Source organism: Mustelus asterias, chromosome 26 (genome assembly GCF_964213995.1).
Source record: "Mustelus asterias chromosome 26, sMusAst1.hap1.1, whole genome shotgun sequence".
Classification (NCBI taxonomy): domain Eukaryota; kingdom Metazoa; phylum Chordata; class Chondrichthyes; order Carcharhiniformes; family Triakidae; genus Mustelus; species Mustelus asterias.
The window spans coordinates 3,946,092-3,953,532 of NC_135826.1; positions in this window are offsets into that span (position 1 = coordinate 3,946,092).

A 7,441-nucleotide genomic window follows, 5' to 3' on the forward strand; every position below is an offset into this window, starting at 1 on the left:
ACAGAAGTTATTCCCCGTTTTGGGGTACCCAAAATGGTGAGCTCAGATAATGGACCACATTTTGTGGCTCGGATCAATACTGAATTGTGCGAAGCACTCGTAATTAAACAACAACTGCACTGCGCGTATCACCCGCAGGCAGCAGGAATTGTGGAAAGAGCCAATGGAACTTTAAAAGAAAAATGATCTAAATTGACTGAAGAAACGGGGTTAAATTGGCTAAAGGTATTGCCCTTTGGCACTGTTTCACATGCGGGTGACTCCACATTCACGGACCGGACTGTCAGCTGCAGAGATAGTCTACGGTCGGCCAATGAGGACTCCCTGGGATGCCCATGAAAAGCCCCTGGATGGAGTAGACCTCCATGTGATGGGGGAACAGATGCAGAATTATTTGAAGCAATGAACACTTTCTCTGAAGTTTCTCCACTCACAGGTGAAACAGGCCCATCTCCCAGTGACAGCAGGGACAGCCACCCCTCGATATCCAGTGATCGAACCCGGAGACTACGTATTGGTGAAGAACTGGGACAGAAAGAAGTTGGGACAACACTGGAGTGGATCTTTTCAAGTATTGCTGACCACACCGACTTCCATCAAGTTTGAAGGACGTTCAAGTTAGATTCATTTGTCCGACTGCAAAAAAGTTATCTCCAATCAAGATATGAACACGGGATGAAGATCTTCATTATATTTTTTGGACTTTCCGGACTATTTGTCCTTAATGGCCACTCGGTAGTGAAAAAGCGAACTACCCAGGGACTGCATGCCAATACCTATTTATATATGTCATATATTTGTGCTGAAAAGTTGAATGTGAGCAAGTGTTGGGTTTGAACCCACATCCCTGTCCATTCAAGGGAAGGAATACCTCTCCAATCCCTCCCATTCCATGTAGAAGAGACAGTTGAATGGATTCTACGTCAAAACCAAACAGGGATTGGGGGAGACATGAGAGACTGGAAATCGGCTGGCTATGAAATGACTAGGTTTTCGGCTTGGTACCAGCCTGCTTATAATCATGCTTTGCTTCTACCCTCCCTTACCGTCCCCTCGAGTGATGTGCGAGGTTCCCTATGTTTTAGTAAATCAGGGAAAGGGAAGTTGATGGGGCAAAGTAGATGTAACCTTACAGCTGAGTGGCAAGGACCAGTAGCAAACCTATCTAACAAGGGGCAGGGCAGCCAACGAACTGATTCTTATGGCCTCAGCATTGGAACAACTGGCAAATGTAACAGCTGCAGAAGCCAAGGCAACTGGACAGGCACTGGCCGAGGTCTCGGCTGAGCTGGTGGCTGTCCGGACCGTGGCATTGCAAAATCGACTGGCTTTGGATTATCTGTTAGCCTCGCAGGGAGGAACGTGCGCCATTGTAGGTCAGGAATGCTGTACTTATATCCCAGACGCCTCTGAAAATATCACCAACCTGGCCGACCATATTAAGAGACAGGCTGATCAAATTCAAGAGGTTGGCCGTGAATTTCATGATTATAACCCACCGGGTTGGTTAGGATGGCTGGGTCACGGGTTATTTGATTGGATCTTTAAGGCCTTCATGCTACTACTACTACTGCTACTGGGGATAGGATTGCTTGGTTGCTTGTGCAAATGCATCGTTAATCGGGTCATGGATATACCTATTTAATTCATTGTCATGATATGACAAAAGGAGGGAATGTGGAATTGTATGGACTAAGCAGTAGCATGCTGGGAAAATTGGTCAACTATTTGTTACAATATAAAGATCGGCTGACCAAAGCTATTTCAAAATGCCAGCCCCCTGTAAGAGTTAATAAGGCTGTATGAGTAAATAAAACAAGATAAGGTCAGGGAGGAAGGAGTCACCGACCTTCTTCTGTTCCATCAAAGGACAAGATAAGGGTATGAATAATGGGACAATGAGTTCTGGAAGGTCAGCAAGTTAAAACCTGATTATTGATATTGCTCACGATTCTATTACTAATCGAATTCCTGAATACGCTCTGGTCACGAAAACTGATAATGATTATGTATAAATACTGAACAGTTTCTCTGCGTAATTGCGGACTTGTGGAAGAATCAGCAGCTGTATCAACTGCTCTCTGACCCCAAGTTTCAGCCATATACTGCATGCAGTTATTCGTAAATAAATGCTTGTTACTTTGTCGGAACGAACTTTGTTGAGTCTATCTTTCACAGTCAGGAAGCAGGAACGTTTCCACTTCAACACTGTTTGACTTTAACCTGGTTCCTGTGAGACTTCTCACTGTGCCACAGTCCAACGCCGGCATCTCCACAACATGGCAACAGGTGGATTGGCCATTTTAAATTGCCCTTTAGAGGCCAAAAACAAGTGTCGGTTTGGCGGATTGACCATGGTAAATGCACGGGGTTACGGGGATAGGGTGGGCATCTTTCGGAGAGTCGGGGCAGACTTGATGGGCCGAATGGCCTCTTTCTGCACTGTAGGGATTCTATGGTTCTAAATTCTAAGAAAGGTGGCTGGGACGGCCACTGGTGGAGACGGCGACACATCCCTCCGTTTGCCAACACCTAGGTACGCAATAATAATTACAAGCTGAAGGCCTGCCTTTATTAAAACAAGTGCGTCATGGAGAACTGCTGCAAAAGTGATTAATGTAAGTAATATTTACCAATAGCAACTGTGTTAATAACTAATATAAGGTGTATAACTAATATCTATGGCTGAATATCTATGGTCGCTGATGGGTGTGAGGCGATGGGCTAGATTTGCAGCCGGTGACCAAGAACAAAAGAACAAAGAACAATACAGCACAGGAACAGGCCCTTCGGCCCTCCAAGCCCGTGCCGCTCCTTGGTCCAAACTAGACCATTCTTTTGTATCCCTCCATTCCCACTCCGTTCATATGGCTATCTAGATAAGTCTTAAATGTTCCCAGTGTGTCCGCCTCCACCACCTTGCCTGGCAGCGCATTCCAGGCCCCCACCACCCTCTGTGTAAAATACGTCCTTCTGATATCCGTGTTAAACCTCCCCCCTTCACCTTGAACCTATGACCCCTCGTGAACGTCACCACCGACCTGGGAAAAAGCTTCCCACCGTTCACCCCATCTATGCCTTTCATAATTTTCATAATTTTATACAGGCTCCGGGTGTCTTCCCCGGGCATGAGGTTGCAGATTAGGGTCGGCAATGGTGTTAGGCTAGGGGTTAATGTGTGCCTAACGGTGCGATTTGAAGCCGTATACAGTCCAAGGGGTGCCATAGGCGGCTTGGGGTGTCAGTTGCGAATGCTTCTGAGCGGTGACCGTGGGGAGAAGGGATGGAATTTGCAGACAGTGCCGGGTTCCAGATGTCTTCCCTGTGCATCAGCTTCCAGATTAGGGACAGTGATGGTGTTAGGCTAGGGGCTTAATGAGTGCCTAATGGTGTGAGTTGAAGCCATGTACAGCCCAAGGGATGCCATAGGCGGCCTGGGGTGTCAGTTGTGAGTGCTTTCGAGCAGCGACTGTGGGGAAATTTGTGAGGAATTTGCAGCCGGTGGCCGGGTTGCAGGTGTCCTCCCCGGGCGTGAGCTTTCAGATTAGGGTCGGTGATGGTGTTAGCCTACTGGCTAGATTTGCAGCCGGTGGCCTACCCTAATCTGAAAGCTCATGCCCGGGGAAGACACCTGGAACACGGCCAATGGCTGCAAATTGAGCCCGTCCCCTAACACCATCACCAATCCTAGCTGAAAGCTTATCCCCGGGAAACACATCCCAGCCTGTTCACTCTGAGAATTCCCAGGATGGGGAACTGGGACATCCTGTCTCCAAACACATTCCACCCTGTTCACATTGAGAATCCCAGGGTGGGGAACTGGGACATCCTGTCTCCAAACACATCCCAGCCTGTTTGCACTGGAGCAGCAGGTGGGTCTCATGGACAAGATGAGCACTGGGGGGGGGGGGGGGGGGGGGGAGGTGTGGAGGTGGTGGGGGGGGGGAGGTGTGGAGGTGGTGGGGGGGGCGGGGGGGGGAGAAACTGAGGAAAGATGTGGGTTCAGAGCTCAGACGATGGGGAACTTTAGCGACAGTTTGTCCTGCTGGGTTAGTGGAAGTGAGGGAAGGAGCAGAGGCAGCTGATCAGATTGTCTCAATCGGGGAGGTGCTGGTGTGGTGGTATTGTCTGGAGCAGTAATCCAGAGACCCAGGGTTCAGGCTTTGGGGGCCAGGTTCAAATCCCACCACAATAGATGGTGAAACTTGAATTCAATAAAAATCTGGAATTAAACATCTAATAATGACCATGAAACCATGGTTGCTTTTCATTAAAAAAACCATCTGGCTCACGGGGCAGCATGGTGGCACAGTGGTTAGCACTGCTGCCTCACAATGCCAGGGACCTAGGTTCGATTCCCGGCTCAGGTCACTGTCTGTGTGGAGTTTGTATATTCTCCCCGTGTCTGCGTGGGTTTCCTCCGGGTGCTCTGGTTTCCTCCCACACTCCAAAGATGTGCAGGTTAGTTATGCCAAATTGCCACTTAGTGTCAGGGAGACTAGTGGGGTAAATATGTGGGGTTACAGGGATAGGGGCTGGGTGGGATTGTGGTCGGTGCAGACTCGAAGGGCCTAATGGCCTCCTTCTGCACTGTAGGGATTCTATCACAGTTTTTTTTTTTTTTAACTGGTCGGTGCAACATCGTGGGCCGAAGGGCCTGTTCTGCGCTGTAATGTTCTATGTTCTATGTTCTATGATGATGATTCTATGATTCTATAATGTCCATTAGGGAAGGAACTCTGTCATCCTCACGTGGTCTAGCCTGCCTGTGACTACAGATCCATAGCAATATGATTGACTCTTAAATGCCTCCAGCGATGGGTAATAAATGCTGGCTCAGTCAATGACACACATATCACATGAACAAATAAAAAAGTCAGTCTCAGTGACAAAGAAGCTCCATGAACTCCTCAGACTTCCTGTTGGAGGTGAGGATGGAGGAGACAAGAGAGGGAGAGACCTTCAAAAAGAATTACTTGTGTTAGGGATATTGAAAGTACTCACATTGTGTTTAACCTTGTGAATTATTTAATTTCATCCAGTAACATTAACATCTATAACTGAGCTTTTGTTTATTAACATAAACAGAAACAAATGTGGATTTACTCAAAATGCTTAACTGATCGAAATATGCACTTTGCCGCAATATCAGCTTCTTGGCGCTAAAAAGCAACGACCATTGGGAAATGGGGGGAATTTGCAGCCGGTGGCTGGGTTGCAGGTGCCTTCCCCGGGCATGAGCTTTCAGACTAGGGTCGGTGATGGTGTTAGGCTAGGGGTTTAATACACGCCTAACGGTGCGATTTGAAGCTGTGTCCAGTCCAAGGGGTGCTATAGGTGGCCAGATGTATCAATTGTGAGTGCTAAGAGTACAGTTCATAACCCCTTGAAAAAAGTGGAGTCACAGGTGGACAGAGTGGTGAAGAAGGCATTCGGCATGGTTGGTTTCATTGGTCTGAACAATGAATACAGGAGTTGGGACGTCTTGTTGAAGTTGTACAAGACACTGGTGAGGCCACACTTGGAATACTATGTTCGGTTCTGGTCACCCTATTATAGAAAGGATATTATTAAACTGGAAAGAGTGCAGAAGAGATTTACTAGGATGCTACCGGGACTTGATGGATTGAGTTATAAGGAGGCTGGATAGAGTGGGATTTTTTTTCCCTGGAGCGTAGGATGCTGAGGGGTGATCTTATAGAGGTCTACGGCACCCCTCAGATCGGACACGGCTTCAGATGAGCTTCCAGATTAGTGTCGGAGATGATGTTAGGCCCGGGGTTAATGCGGACCTAATGGTGCCATTTGAAGCTGTGTCCGGTCCAAGGGATACCATTGGTGGTCTGGTGTGTCAGTTGTGAGTTTCGAGCGGTGACCGTGGGGAAAGGGGGGTGTGGGATGTTGCAGGTGGTGGCTGGGTTGCAGGCGCCTTCTCCAGCTCCTAACAATACCAATTTAAACCCCATCTCTATCTACCCAAGGGAGCCTCCTCTCACTGAAGTATACTCATCATCATCTCCAATGTGCCGACTCAGTCTTCAGTTGACTGAGGAAGAGGGTATTTGAAGACCAGGATAATGTAATGGTTTAGGTCGAGCTTAAGGTCATAGTTTACTGGGCAGTAATGATCGACATGCTGCTATAATCAGAGACTTGTACCACAGAGTATAGAATAGAATCAGAGAAACCCTGCAGCGCAGAAGAGGCCATTGAGCCCATCAAACCTACACCCACTCTCTGGCAGAGTATCTAACCCAGCTCCTCTCCCCTGCCCCAACTCTGTAACCCCACACATTTCCCTTGGGTAATCCATCTAACCTATGCATCTTTGTGATACTAAGGGAGAATTTAGCATGGCCAATCCACCTAACCCACACATCTTTGGACTGTGAGAGGAAACCGGAGAAAACCCACGCAGACACGGGGGAGAACGTGCAGACTCCACACAGACAGTGACCCAAGGCCGGAATTGAACCCCCTTCGCTGGCGCTGTGAGACAGCAGTTCCACCTTGCCACCCAATTCAACGGTACGTAACTGGCTGCTTTGGAGTGTCCCACAGGTGCTATATAAATGCAAGCCTTTCAAAAATGGTGACAAACAAAATTTCTAAATACAACAGAACGCTTTATGTTTTAAAATTGCAAAATATTTAATGTTCCAGCAGCTTCTTAGTTCATCAGCGACAATAGCCGAGATTAATGTTGGTATTCCAGCCATTCCACACGAACAGGCACCAATCTGAGGAATTGCTAATGAAACTGTTCCACAGGCACTGAGAGAGTACAGAACGTATCATCATCATCATCACTGTTACAGACTCCAGCACAGGGTCAGCAGCCAAACGATATCAACTTTGGAATTAAAGAAAGCCACAACAGAAGTACAATACAGAGAGCGGAGTGGCACCTGTCATCATCAAAGCAAAATGATCAGGATGTTAACTGGCAGGGTTGGGATGGGTAGGGGGCGAGGGTGAGGGGGCAGGGGAGGAGTTGACCCGAGAAGGAAAGTTGAAACACCGGGAATGCTGGTGGAAAAGAACAATTGGGATGTGGAATGGGAGAGGACACGGCCTTTTCCCTTCAGTTTATAGTCAGCTGTGAGGCATGTCCCTTCGCCAGCCCTGTGACAGCTTCACTAGCCCACCACTCCTTCGTCTGAGGTTCCTGACTGAGTGGGTAGGGCAGCGGTACCAATGCTGCTCGGCAATGAGGCTGGTAAATTGTTACCACAGCTAATGGAAGGGGAACGTTGGTGTTTTTAATTCGGAGGCCCAGAGCCCCAATAACAGAGTGACGAGCAGCTCCAGAGGAGATGGGGAGTGGGGAATAAGCAGTTGGAAGCGTCCTCAGCTATGTCTTTGGATAGTTCACTGGCAAAAGTAAGGACGAGATTGGAAAGGTGACGGGGGAATAGAATCTGAATGCCCCTTGAGAATG